The sequence below is a fragment of the Desmodus rotundus genome, chromosome 6, assembly GCF_022682495.2.
Source record: "Desmodus rotundus isolate HL8 chromosome 6, HLdesRot8A.1, whole genome shotgun sequence".
NCBI lineage: Eukaryota > Metazoa > Chordata > Mammalia > Chiroptera > Phyllostomidae > Desmodus > Desmodus rotundus.
The window spans coordinates 146,067,464-146,081,804 of NC_071392.1; the positions used below are offsets into that span (position 1 = coordinate 146,067,464).

The 14,341-nt window shown below is 40.6% G+C and overlaps 1 protein-coding gene across 8 annotated transcripts in view; it reads right to left on the bottom strand.

Moving 5' to 3' along the window:
• The window catches only part of EBF1 (EBF transcription factor 1), a 381,178-nt gene that overhangs the window by 314,490 nt on the left and 52,347 nt on the right, over positions 1-14,341 (bottom strand). The gene's annotated exons all lie outside the window — the stretch shown is intronic.

Consider the following 14,341-nt stretch of genomic DNA (forward strand, 5'->3'; position numbering starts at 1 on the left):
AGCATTTGTTAAAGAACAAATGGAAGAGTGAATGGGTAAATGAATGGATGGTTAGATAGAAGGATGGGAGGGAAGGCAGGAGAAAAAGTGAACAAGCAAGGCTTCTCTGAGAAGGTGACATTTCAGCTGAGAAGCAAGGAAGAGGTAGTCATGAACGATTTGCAGGAATAGTTCCAGAAAGAAGGAACAGCAAGATCCCAAGGCATGACCAGGTTTGGCATGTCAGAAGAAGGCCAGTGGGGCTACAGGAGGGTGAAAGCAGTCCTGGGCAATGGAGACCACCATGGCAGGGTTAGAGACTGATGCACATGGGGAGGAAGGAGGATGGAAAACACGAAGGAGCTGTGGTAGTAACTTTGTCCTGTTGGCCTTTTCAGAGCCTCTGATACATACAAAAGATTCAAGGCCAATGGCTATGGAGAATATAAAGGCTTGTTTACCCCCAAGAGAGTTAGCCAGAATTTTTTAAGAATGAAATCTTAAGTATTTGTTTTGCAAACAAAATGGAAGAATCAATCATATGTGTTTTGCAAGCCTAAAATATGTACAAGACATTACTTTTGATAGCTATCACCTTTATTATTTAAAGAGTTAAACAAACTGGTAATAAAAGTACTAAGATTCCTATGAGGAAATCCTCAATGAGAAGCAAGTAGAGAAGTTACGAAAAGGGCATGCAAATAGTAGATGCACATGTGGAAGAGAAGTATACTCTTAAGCCCAATTTTCATCTATGAAATGAGGAAAAAGTGTATATAATGACAATATGCGATATTGGCAAAGATCTAGAGAAACTGGCACTCTCACAAATAAAAAATTTGAGCGCTGGGGACGCAAGCTGCTGGAAAACCATTTGATGTTATGCATTGAGAGCCTTGAAAATGTTTATAATATCTGAAGAAGTAATTCCTCTTCTGAGATGTATCACAGGCTTTCAAAGTATTTTCTGCAAAGCCCTAGGGTTCTGCAGAGGTGCCTCAAGGCCTCTGGTGATGAAAGCGAAAGACGGGTTTGGGTTTGGGGGTTCTCCCCTGTGACGCCTGCATAGTTCTGTTTTATGTATTCTTGAATATGTAACAGAGTTTATCAAAAAAGGGAGTGCAGATACTTAATTTAAAAAAAAATACTACTCTCTTAAAGAAATAACCCAAATTATAAAAATAACTAAAAATGAACATGTTCATCAGTATTTATAATAGTGAAAAATAAAAAACAATTTTTAACAGTAGGAAAATAATTTATTATTCACTAAATATGAGATATGTAAAGACATGGAAAATTATGTGTATAATATAGTATCAGAATCATTTTCTACATAATTACATAGTTATATATAATTGGAACTTAAAACAAAAAATACAAAATTGTAGTTACACCATCTTAACTTTGTAAAGGTGCACATGGATTGAAACTGCAACATGATGAGTATGGTTGGACTGTGAGGTGTTTCCTTTTTACTTCTATCCCAAGTTTTCTGTAACCTAGTTAAATTACTTTTATAACTTATTAAAGAAAAGAATGTCTAACAGTAACCTTGACGGCCAGGGGCCTGTGTATTATTATTCATCTCAGCATTAAGCAAAAGAGCCTGCCGAGAAGAGAAACTCCACAAATACTGGCTGACGAAATAGATATTTCGATTAAAATTTGCTCATGAATGAAGCAGTAGAGAGGGGCAGGAGAGGTCTTTTCTGGAGGGGCCAGAGGAAGGCCTGGTGTAGGAGGGCCAGGGGAAAGACAGCAGAAGGAACAAGAGGCGTCGGAAATGGGAGACCCAGCAAGCAGTGAAGGTGTCAGGAGAAAGGAAGAAGTCTGGGCTGCAGAAACAAGGCACCTGGAGGATATTTGAGGAATATGAGGCTGACATGGCTGTCTGAGCCCACAGACTGAATAGTTTAGGCTTTGCTCAGGAGGCAGAGGGCTCCAGTGAGCTTTCCTGAGCAGGGGTGACATGACCAGAGCTGGACTTGGTAAAGACTAACGTGGCTGGAGCGTGCACAGTGGACTGGGGGTGCTGCTGAGGGCTGTGCAGTAGCAGGGCCCAGGAGACCAGCTGGAAGGTCACTAAGAGATCTCAGGCTGATCCAGGCTAGGAGCTGTGGGAAGGGATAGCCGAGGACCATCGAATGGGAAGGGACTACCCGTAAACTCTCCAACAACATGCCTGGAATCCACAAAGACATATAATCTGCCCTTAAGAAATCTGTACATTTCGGGGAATCAGTAACACCCTCTTTGCCTCCCCATCTCAGTCAGGCTTTCTTTAGTGGCCGAGCACGCATGTGCACGTCCAGCGATTAAAGCCTCATCGTTTCTAACATTTGTTTATTAGCAGTCCCAAATGTTTCCTGTGCTATATAAAGTTTACCTTCGACCTCCACGGGGAAAGTAAAGGGTGGAGCAGGGAGGAGGAGAAATCTGTGGCAGACTTACTAGCACACTGCTTCCAGTTTTAAAATAACGCATTAACTCGGAGGCCCCAATCAGAAGACTGCAAACCCACATAAAGCGCCGGTGATTTAGAGCTCCCTGCTCTACACAGTTCAGCAATGCATGGAATGTAGCAATACGTGGAAACCACAACACAGCAGGGATCTGGCTGCGCTGCTGGCAGAGACTGCCGGTTCCCACACAGGCCCTAAATCTGACCCAGCCATGAAACTTTTAAAATTTGTAAAAATAGAACAGTTGGAAAATCTTGGCCACTTTTAGTTAAAATAAAAAAACAAAACCTCCATATTTGTGGGTGCAGTTGAAAATCTTCCCTACTCCTTCCCCCTTTGAAGAAATTTTCATGGTTAAAAAAAAATTTGGATTGCTGGGGGAAGGGAAGTATAAAAGGACTAAATGGTAATGGAAAAAATATATAATAAAGATTATATTAAAACATTTGTTTTTTTTTCAAATGTCAGACTATGTTTTCCTTTTAGGTTACCTGGTGAATATAATCCAGGAGGCTCTAGAATATGGAGATTGTGTTTGGTTTAGAACCTCCACCAAAATCAGTCCCAAAATGTCCCGTAAACATCAGTGGGTTGTAACAAATACCCTCACTTAATTTTCTGAGGAGTTATAGTAGGGCTACCACTTACTTACACATTATGGGTCAGAATCATACCCTATAATCCTATAATCTTATAATCCTTAATCCACAATTCTGTGACGGTAGGTGCTATTACCCCTGCTGTAAAAATTAAAGACACAAAGTAAGTTAATTAACTTGCCTAGGTACACAGCGTAGCCAGTGTTCAAAACCAGGACCATCACATTCCAAAATCCAGCCTCTTTCCATTGTATGAATTTCATAGGAGCAAATTCCCGTCATCTGCCCCGAACAGCTGTATTTAGACCTCCTGATGTACCACTGGTTCCTAGATCAGCTCTTATTTACTTTCCTTGGACTGTATTTCTAGCCTCTTGAACAAATCTCTTATTTATATATTATTATTTTTGAACGTATACAATGCCGGTACCTAATGGCAGAGCCTATGTTAAATGACAGAATTCTACGGGGATAAAACAACTATCTGTCTTACACCACCCAGCCTTTTAAAACACTTCACTAATATTTATTTTGGAACTGCCATGAACAGTATTGTGACACAGGCTTCCTTAAAAATTTAGCATTCACAGTTAGCACTTGAAATGAGTGGGTCCAGAGAATGCATTTTGTTCACTGCTTACAACCAAATTATCTCAAGAGGCTATCAAGAGCTCTTGAGTCATTTCGTTAACTATGTTCTCCATTTAACTGAGCCCCACGCACTCAGAAGGGGGAGGAGGGGAAAGTAAGACTTAAAATTTCACTTAAGAAAAAATTTTTAATAGCCTGTTCCTTCTCTCTTCCCCTCCCCAAGGTTCTCCACCCTCCCACATCCGCCCCACCCCCAAACTAAATATAGAGACCAAACACCCAAAACCCGAACTTGAAAATTCCCAAAGTGCTAATCAGAAAATCATTTTAGCATGGAACACAAAAATGAAATGCTATGCTCAACTTCACATGAGCAGCCACATGGAAGACGGGAAGTGGGGCACACCTGAACTTGCTTTAGGAAGTTCTGCACACATTTAACCTGCTCTGCAGCCGTCTCTTCCTTCCACTGCACAGCACAGGAAAGGCTGATTCTGAGTTTAACACCAGAGCCCTGGCTTTTCCTACCATGAATCGTAAGCGTAGATCCTGGATACAGAAATGTTAAAGGATCAACAAACATAAAGTTAGCAATGAACTCCAGTGATTTTTTTTTCTTTCCCTTTTATTGAAGGGAGAGAGGAGAAAAAAAAAAAAAAAGTTTCACATGGCTTCCTTTTCTTGACCTACAACAAATTCCATTAAACTTCAAAAACAATGCTTTGAGATGCTGGAGGATGCGGACAGGAAACTGAAAAAAGACTTTACACAAAAGTTAAAAACGACTCTTTTGGAGGGAGGGCGGGGACAAGGAAGGTTGACTCTTTTTGACAGACAGTGCTCACGGCAACTGACAACAGAGTTAGATCTGATGCCATGTGGTAGTGACTGCGATGGACAGCTCTTCTAAATGGATTCACGGTTTAGCCAGAGGAAGAGGAGTATGCAAACGCGTGTAAATAAGTAATGATTACCCCAAAGTTCAGAAATTCATAAAATGCCCCACGGATTAAATTCCATCATCTTTTCAAGTTACTTGAAATCACAGTTTTTGGAATGAATATCAGTCATCTGTCCGTGCCTGATTCATCTTTAAGACTGAAGGAGTCTTCCTCCTACCCACCCCTCTGTTTTCTGGGACGCTTAATTCACAAGCCTTTAGTATAACAGCACAAGCCTCCAAAAATGCTGTGATAAAATTGGGCTTAGACGTCACCATTAATAATTCTGTTATTATAAAATGTAGTATTTACAACGAAAGCCAGGTTTATGTCTGTATTTCATCATTATCCATAAAGTTGGGGCCCTTTCGAAACTCGGCTCAAATTATTCAAATTCAAGATTAAGAAAATGACTTCAAAGTGACATTCAGCAGTGACTCTATCAGGCTACTTTTGGGGGAGCCCTCCAACAGTGATTTTTTAATTCTGACTTTTTGGCCCCGAAACGCAACCAGGGTTAACCTTAATCGCAAAATCAAGAAACAAAGATACAGGCCTATTGTGCAATAATCAGCCCACATTTCAATGAATAAGTAATATTTCTCACAAACCCAAGTTAGATAGTGGATTTATTTAACCTCTTGGGGTCAGGTAATAAATACTAAGTGAATTATTCAGCCCAATGGCTAATCAATACAATTCCATGATATATTTTTTGTGTTTCATAAAAGGTTGTACACTAAAGGCAGTGAGCAATTATGGAAATTGGGCCGGAGCGCCTCTCAATTCCTCTCCGGCATGAAGCCCCAGCAGGCCACCTTGACAGCAAATCGATTAGTGCTCCAGTGGAGCGGCTCGGTGACCTCTGACCCGCTTCCAGCGTGGCCTGACAGAGGAGCGAGTATTTTATATTTATTTTATTGAATTAACTCCATCTTGCCTGTACCAATGCTTTACACATATTAGGCAGCAGGCTACAAGCTACTTCATTGTCGTTGTTTTCCATCGCTCTTGCTAAGCAAGCCCCGCCCCTTGCCCTGCAGATTTCTTTGTCCTGGTTTTCCTTTCACTTTTGGCCTCAATATAGGATTTCAATCCACCCTGAGACTCATGATGGAACTCCAGGTAATAAAAACCAAGAGGAAAGCACATAATCCTCCCACAGTATGGTTCCTGCCTACCTGGTCCACTCAGAACGGTGCGCTGGCCCCACTTTTTCCCCCTCATAAAAACAAAAACCGCTCAGTAAGACCCAGCTCAACGTGGAGCTCTTTGGAAAACATATGCAAGAGAGCATCAAGGATTGAGGATATTCATTACTGGAAAATGAAAAACCAGAAGCCTTAGGTATTTCTCTATTTGTCGTTTAATTATATTATTGACTTGCTGAAGCCATCAGAGAGAGAGAGAAAGACAGGAACCCAGCCAGCTGAATTTAGAACACTGTTTCATCAACAGAGCAAATAAATACAAAGGCTCAGCCATCAACAGAAAGCTTATGGGAAAGAAAATTCCCAAGTCGCCAAAAATTTTTCAGCTGTACTTCTGCTGTATGGAGCATCAATAAAAATCACCTAAATGAAAAGAAAAAGCCAGGAAGAGACTGAGAGTTCCAAGCCAGAGAATCCAGTTGGCAGCTCTGGGTATTAAACAATACCAAAGGTTAAATTACCAGCAGAAACTTGATAGTATACATCACGGGAGTGAAGGATCTTAAACCATATTTGAAGGAAGCCCTAGAGAACCATGGGTTAGTACATACATGCTGAAGTTAAACTACCTGGATTCAAATCCCAGGTTTTTCTACTAACTAGCTATAGATTTTCTACAAGCCTCTTTGCTTTCCTAAGCTTCCATTTTCCTCATCTACCCATAAAGGCGACCACATAGTCTTGTATGCAGTAAGTAATGTTGGCTATCATGTTATTTAACCAGGCCCTAAAATAATTTTATGAGTAGGAAAGAAGTAATTTTTCAGTCTCATTTTATAAGTTGGGGAACTGAAGGGTGTGGAGGATCGAAATTTACCTTCCAAGTTATTGCCCTTACCAGTTCCATGTATAGGAAATTATGGTGATAACCATCCCCTCCTCAAAATATCTGTCTTGGGTTTGGTGAACCTTCAGTTTTACCTTTAATGATTCGGTCCTTGGGTTCACCTCCCCAGCGACCGAAAATGGAAGTTCTCCTCCTCACCCCCCTCTCCCACTGTCCCACGCAGTAGTGGAGACCGTGATTATTTTATTCTATTCATGTCTCCTCGCCCTGTCAGGAGAGACCTGGGCCCTGGGGAGCACTGGCCTCATGTGTGCGGAGGGAGGAGTGAGACTGAAGAAAGTGAATAAGAAGAGAAGGATTCCAGAGACGTGCTTCAACGGCTCCATCATCTTATCAGTGATTGACCAGTACTTCCGGATACCCTGCTTCTGATAGGAAGGAAGATAACCTCATTGTTTGAATCTCCCGGCTTCCTTAGCAATGAGGACCACTGTTACCTTCCCCTCTGTCACACCAGACACCCTTAAATCTTCTAGCAAAAGAGGACTGGGGTCCAAGTCCATTTGCAAGAACTGTTTCTGCACAAATGCCCTCACCTACACTCATGGGCAGCACCAGAGTGAGGGGACATGCTGGCTGCCAAGGCTAGTTTTGAAGGACTTATCACAGTTCTGGGGGAAACTGGCAGGAAAGAGTATCTTAATTTTGCCCCTCATCCTACAAAATGTTCTTTGCTACCTTGGGACTCCTGATCTTTTTTTTTTAATTAAAAAAAAATTTATTGTTGTTCAATTACAGTTGTCCCCATTTCCCCCCTATTACTCTCCCCTGCCCTACTCACCCCTTTTCTTATCTTAGTAGTCCTTTCTCCCTTGATCCATGCCCCACCTCCACCATCCCCTCTGGTGGTAAGAAAGGTAGACTCGCCTTTCTCTTCCTCTGACCTGCAAACCTCGTGACAAAAAGTCAAAGAGCAAAGGAAGCAGTGGAGGGAAACACTCCCGCCCCGACCTTCTCTACTGAACACTTAGGTATGAGCCCAGACAGTTCACACTTTCAGAACCAATGAAAATAATGGTTTTTTAATATGTTCCAGTCAAGATGGACCCAGCTAATCATATCCAAGTGAGATATCAAGACTCAGAGACAAAACAACTTAAAAGCGAATGCAGTAGTAGCTCTAGAATATCCGTTCGAGTCTAAGGTATGATTATATTGGGGGGTGTGGGGGGAGGGAAGTTTGCAAACTTGTGCAGAAGCTAAGCTCCCCAGCAAGCACACAGTTACTTAGAGTGTATGTTTATTTGAGAGGGTCTGGGTGGAGTTGACAGAGACTAAGGAAGGGAAATGAACATGCTACCTCAAAGCCACACCTTGGTGATGCCAATGACCTAGTAATATTTGGCTTGTTTGGGGTTGCCTGACCCATTGTATTAGCAAGACTATTAGCAATGCTTTCAATGTTCGCTTAATCTCATGCCTGGGCTCCTAATTGCCTGTGAAAGTCTGACATTCAGCACTGACTTGCCAGGAGGGGTGATGGGACTGGGTAGAAAGCCATTCTGGTTCAAATGCTGACTAGCTGTATGACCTTAGACAAGTCGCCTCTTCTCTGGACCCTCATCTATAAAATGAAGAGGCTGTTTCCTTCCCATAAACATTATGTGATTCAAAGTGGTTTGTTTATCTGAATGTGTGCGAAGCCTGAGATGGAATGTTTACTTCCTTTGGAAAATTGAAATTTCACAGCCAAAGGAGTCTTTTTTTTTTTCCTATGAAGAAATTTTTAAAAAATCTATTTACTCAATATGCTGACCCCCAAACCAAAGCAAAGACAGTCCATGGTATAAATGAGTTGGCCAAGACTCCTTCCTACAAGCACTCGCTCGCAAGTCAGCTGTCTTTCCTGAGTCTTTTTGCAAAATGGCAAAGCATATTCTTTCTGGCCCCACAGAAAAGAAAATCTTTCACACCTTTGTAAAATTCTATGTATTAAACCATAAATTATTCTTCCCCTCTCGTCCCCTTTCAGAATCTATGCAAAAGTGATTACCTCAGTCATTTTTCAGTATTACTTTCATACTTGGAAAATGCATTTTCAAAAAAGTTATTTATTTTTCACAGCATGTCAGGTTGTTATATTGTACTAGTTAAAATAAAACTACTATATAAACTACTGTGTACTTTTGCATGCATTACATTTTTCTACAAATGCTGTGAAGTAGAATTTTCACAGGCCCTAGGTATATTTATTTTAAATATTACATTATACTTTATTTTAACACTATTCCAGACTTTAAGAAAAATAGGAAAGCCAGTTGGTAAAGTAGCCTAGCTATTAAATAACTTTCTCATTGAAGTTCCTCATTTCAAAAGAAAAATTATTTAAATATTAAAAGCAGTTTCACCATGAAACTTAAAACCAACTCATACTATTATTCCTTCTCGAGAGCTCTTGGAATAACTAAAAATGTCCCTTCAGATTTGATTCATGCCCCCCTAAAAGCAAGAACTGGGCAGGGAGTAAAACGCATGAAGTATAAAACATGTAAGGTATAAAATATCAAATGAGTGCAACCCAGCATTTCCAATAATGAGGCCCACTGGTTCTTGATGTATATGCTTAGGTTTAAATTATTTCCTGCAATAACTCTGAAAGATGACAAAGCAAAAACAAAAGCTTTTCTTGAAGCAATCCCAAATTTTATACCTACAATTGTTGTCAGCTCAAACTTAGTATTAACCATTCTGTAAAGTACCATGGATCTCTTTAAAAAGCCACTCCAATTAAAAACTACAGGGGACGTGCACCCAGGTGTTGTTGTTAGCATTCGTATTTTTGACAATGGGAGTCCTCAGTGATGGGTGCAGGGTGCTTGCTGCAGGACCATCCCCCTAAACAAAGCTGACCCTTGCCTGAAACCGAAGCAACTATGGCCGCACACTGGTACCTCACTGGTCTTGGCAAACGCTACTCTCCAGCCCTTTCTGTGGCTGAGTGAGAGGCAGAAAGAGGAAATGCTTAAATATTTAATAAACGATTCTGCCAAGGCTTTTGAGCCCTAGCATGGAGAGTTTGAAAGCACTAGTTACTTTACATCCATTGAGGACGCCACCAAAATGGCTATCTATGATCCAGATTGCAGGCGACTCAAGAAATGAGTTTCTTTTCCTTTTTCTTCTTCTGAAGCTGAGTTGGCGGTGGCCTACCTTGAAATCTTTCAGAATTGCTTTAATCTTTCATTTTAGTTTCATCTCAAGCCACATGGAATGTCCACCCTCAGTGCCCAAGAGGTCACAGGCAGCAAGTCCCTGAACAGGGAAAGCATACTCCAAGAGAGGCAGAGAGCAAGAGTGGAGAAAAGAAAGCCAGGATACACCACATGTATTTTTAATACTGCCAAATTTAGCTAAAATGTGCTCCCTGGTAGTGCTTTTAACTAACAAGCAGGCAATATATTGCACTGTAAAATGTTTTATTTTAACACCTTACAGTTTGTAGCTCCGTGGCTGTTGCAGGTATATCCATTAAAAGCAACACAGACCATAAATCAGAATTCCATACCTTTTCACAGCATATGAATCTATTCTCCTGCTGCTAAGAACACAGCTTTCATTGATGCCGGTGGGGGTGACATATACTTATACAGGGGAGAATAGACCACTCCATGCGTGGGAATTTATGCTTTTAGACAGGTGGCTGTATGTAGACAAGAGACACCAATAAACAGATTTTATTGGAGCTGTTTAGAAACAGATTCTGTGCTACATATTTACGGAGGAACTGTCATTTTTTTCAAAGGGAAATACAGAGGCAAACCCTTGCCAGAGTTATGAACTACAAGCTCATTACGCCACAATGTGGTACCCATCCTCGCACACATCCATGGTTATTTGAACTGAACTTGACCAATCCTCGATGCTTTAGTAAGCTAACAGCACTTCTGAAATTACGCTCACGCTCAATCTAATTGCAATATCCTCTGTCACTGCCATGAAAACATAACAAACTGCAGGGCAGAAAGCAAAGGTTAACTTTTTAATGCTCTGTTCAGTATACATACATACATACACCAACACAGGATACAGATTCTCAAAAGAATAGGTTTTTCATGAAGCATAAATCTTTTAGATCACTGCCAAAGCGAATAATACACTGGCTTTAAGGGAATATACTTCTCGTGTTTAAATAAATAAATAAATACTAAACTAGTCTGTGTTGAATATGGATTCTGTGTGGTTATTTTAGACGTTTCTGTCTTTTGAACAATATTTACTTTGATTTTTCTCTGCATTTTAGTCACTTCCCAAAAGGGAACCCAGGAATAATGCAAGTTGCAAAAACAGATGTAGAAAATACATTTTTAAAAATATGCAGCCTAAATTTCCATAATTTACAATAGATATTCACACCTGCACAAAGGGGTTGACATTCAGCATATGCATTGAGCTGTGTGTGATGAACCAGGGCTTCTACCAGAATAAAATAGCTATTTCCAGAGAAATCCATAAACCAGAAACAAACCAGCTCCCATCTTCAGCTCCTTCCTGCACTTCCTTTTAAAGACAGCTTTCTAGAAGATACGGGAGGGGTCAGTTCACTTGTGCTGACGGCAACAGAGACTGCTCATGACTGGCACGCTCCTGCAGGGACTCCAGGGCTTTGACAACTTACTCACATTTGCTTGCATGGCTGTGGTGGAAGGAACCACAAAATACTGATCTATCCAAAAGAGAAAAAAATTAGAGAGTGGCACGGTGGAATTTATGAATGGGAGTGCTTTGGCGGCAGAGCTTTCCCATTATAGCTCTCAGCCACCACAAAACTGCTGTGTAATTGGAAGGAGACTTTTTCCCATGCAAAGAAGCTCGCTGTCAGCACCAGCCCATCAGAGATGGCACGTTGGCATAAAGGGTCGCACACCTGCAGCCAGCCTCTCCCCCTCACTGGGGCCTGGGCCTCGCCTGCAACCCTCTGCTCACCCAGGGACCTGGATCTGCAAAGAGCACAGGTCACCGAGGCACAGATGGAGGGGCTGTTAAACTCTGGAGGTCATTTCACCCCCTTGATTTAGAGGCAAGGAAACTGAAGCTTAGAAAAGCAAAATAAACAAGTCTCAGGTGCATGGCCAAAGTCAAAGGCAAAGCTGGGACCAGTACTCAGCATTCCTCCAGCACCCCAGCCCTGAGTCCTTCCCCTCCATACATCTGAAAGCTCACCCTATTGCAGAGTTATTTACCTAAAGCCATGATCAACCAATTCAAATGTTATCCCAAATGTCATTCTGGTTGGGAAACAATCAACTTCCTCCAAACCAGCTTAGACATATTCTTATTTTTCCCAAAGGAAACACAATTTTTTCCTTTTTGTGTATGTATGTGTGTGTATTTGTTTCTTGGTCACCCAGCAACAAAAACTGTATTGAAGCTTAAAATAATTACCATCTTTTTGGCTTTTCTTAAAAAAAAAATCTTATCTTCTACACAGAATTGTACCATAGGTTTCATGTTTATTTATATCTTAAATTTCAAAAGACTGAGTTCTTAAGTTCAGTATGGGTTTCTCAATTTTGATTTATTACTTTGCTTCATAGCATAAGTGTTACATATACTATTTCTATGTATCAAATATGAACAGCAGAAAAATTAAAAGTTGGTCATGGTAGGGAGCTTTAGGTTAGGTGGTCAGGAAAAGTCTCTTTTAAAAGGTCTCTCTGGCAAGGATAAGGCCTGATTTACAAAACTCAGATCTTGTCATAGGTAAAACAATAACAGTAAGTGCCTACTATCTCACTAAACCAGCTATGGAAAGAATGTATCACTTCTACAACACAAAACAATCCAGGAGGACAGATGTTGCTTTCCCTATTTTGCAGAATAAAAACCCCCAAGTTTTAAAAGGATGAGATGACTCATCCAAGGTCACAGTTAGTGAGTGAGTAGACAGGAGGTTTGATACCCTTGTCCACCTGATTCCAGAGTCCATGTTATTTCTACTCCACCGTTCTAAGAAGAGCATGCAGACATAGAGGTTTGCCCTTGGTTTGACCATACTTCCCTGGGGGCACGTTTCCTGGCCCCCCCTTAAGTCAGTTCTTTTTCTCCCTGATATACTCACTCAAATCATCCTCTTGCACTTGCCTTTGTAGCACCTAACAGAACTGTGATCTCACCTTTATTTATGTGATTCTTTAAACAACTGTCTTTCCCACTAGACTGTGCGAGGTCTAAAGAGATTTTGCTGGCCATAGTAGGCACTCACTGAATGAATGAATGAGCAGGCCATTGCTTCAAACCTACCTTTGCTGTAATACAGCACAAATACATAGCCAGGGAAACCCAAATTATTATCACTGCCTTATTGTGCTATTCAGATCTGATAACAACCACAATTTAGATTCAAATTGTGTCTTTCAGTTAAACATCTCAAAGCAAGATAAAAATAAACAGCTGGAAATAGCTAACAAAAAAAAAGAGAGAGAGAGAGGGAGAGAGGGAGGGAGAGAGAGACCAAAATAAGTTAAGAACTCTGCCAAAGGTCTTGATGGTAGCAACAAAACCATAAATGTCTCACGCACTTCATACGTCACCAGGACTTGCAGATGGAAATGATATCAGTTCCACTCTCTGCTCTGGCTGGGCTCCGGCTGGGCTCCGGCTCAGGGAGCCACGGCTCCAGCAAGAGGTGATGTGATTTATCCTGCCTTCTATCACTCTGCGTCCTCTATTAACCAGCACTTGTGCAGTCCCAGTACAATGACAAATGGTGGTCATAATTATGGCCCTAATTCACCAACAAGTCACCCAGGCATCCTCTGGATCACAGAAAAACGACATTAGGTAAGAAGTTCTTTGAAAGTAGAGGCCACTTTATACAATTCTCACAGGGGCTTTATGCAACACATAATTGTTGAATGAAACTATACTGATTGTAATAACTATGTTCGTGTATCTGCAAATGACGTTCTGTGTAGACCATATGAAGAAATTACTAGCCAGAATGTTTAACTACATAGACTATCCATTAGCGTTTGTTAAGAGAAAACTAAGTCATCCCACGTGGAAAGTGATGATCAGCTACATAGGGGATATTTGGTCACATCTTATTTAACTAAGAAATTACAATATTGCTACCTTCGAAGGGCTATGAGTTAATCAAGTTCTGGTTGGTGTTGCTATTGTTGTTGTTTTAATCCACCAGAAACTACCGTCTGGACATTTAAATTTTGACGTAATGAAACAAATTAAAACTCTAAAGAGAAGTTTGGTATGTTTTCACAAGAGAATCCTAGTTGGGTGCAGGACACGGAGGACGTTAACAGAATTAGCCCGGACTCATGACAAATACAAATTCACTGCATTTTTAACATATAAATTAATCATTCTCCTCATTTCCCAGTTTAGATCATGTAGGAGAAAATACATATGAACATGTATATTGCCACAGAAGTATCCTTAAAGTGTAAAAAATTAAAGCAAAGTTATATTATTCTGAATTATGGGTCCCTGAGATTTTTATCTGTCAGTCCAATAAGTAGGCCATTACTTACTTTTTTTATTTTGTTATCTATTCAAAAACACTAGGTACTAACTAAGCACTGTAAAAGGAAGACCATGGGGATTAAAATATTTCTTCATTTCGTACATACCATGTTTCTTTTCTCTCATTCGTTTGTATGTGCATATTTCTAAAGAAACTTCTTTACTTTATGCCAGGATATAAGGAAATTAGTTAATTTTCTGTAAAGCAAACCACTAGGGGAAAAAA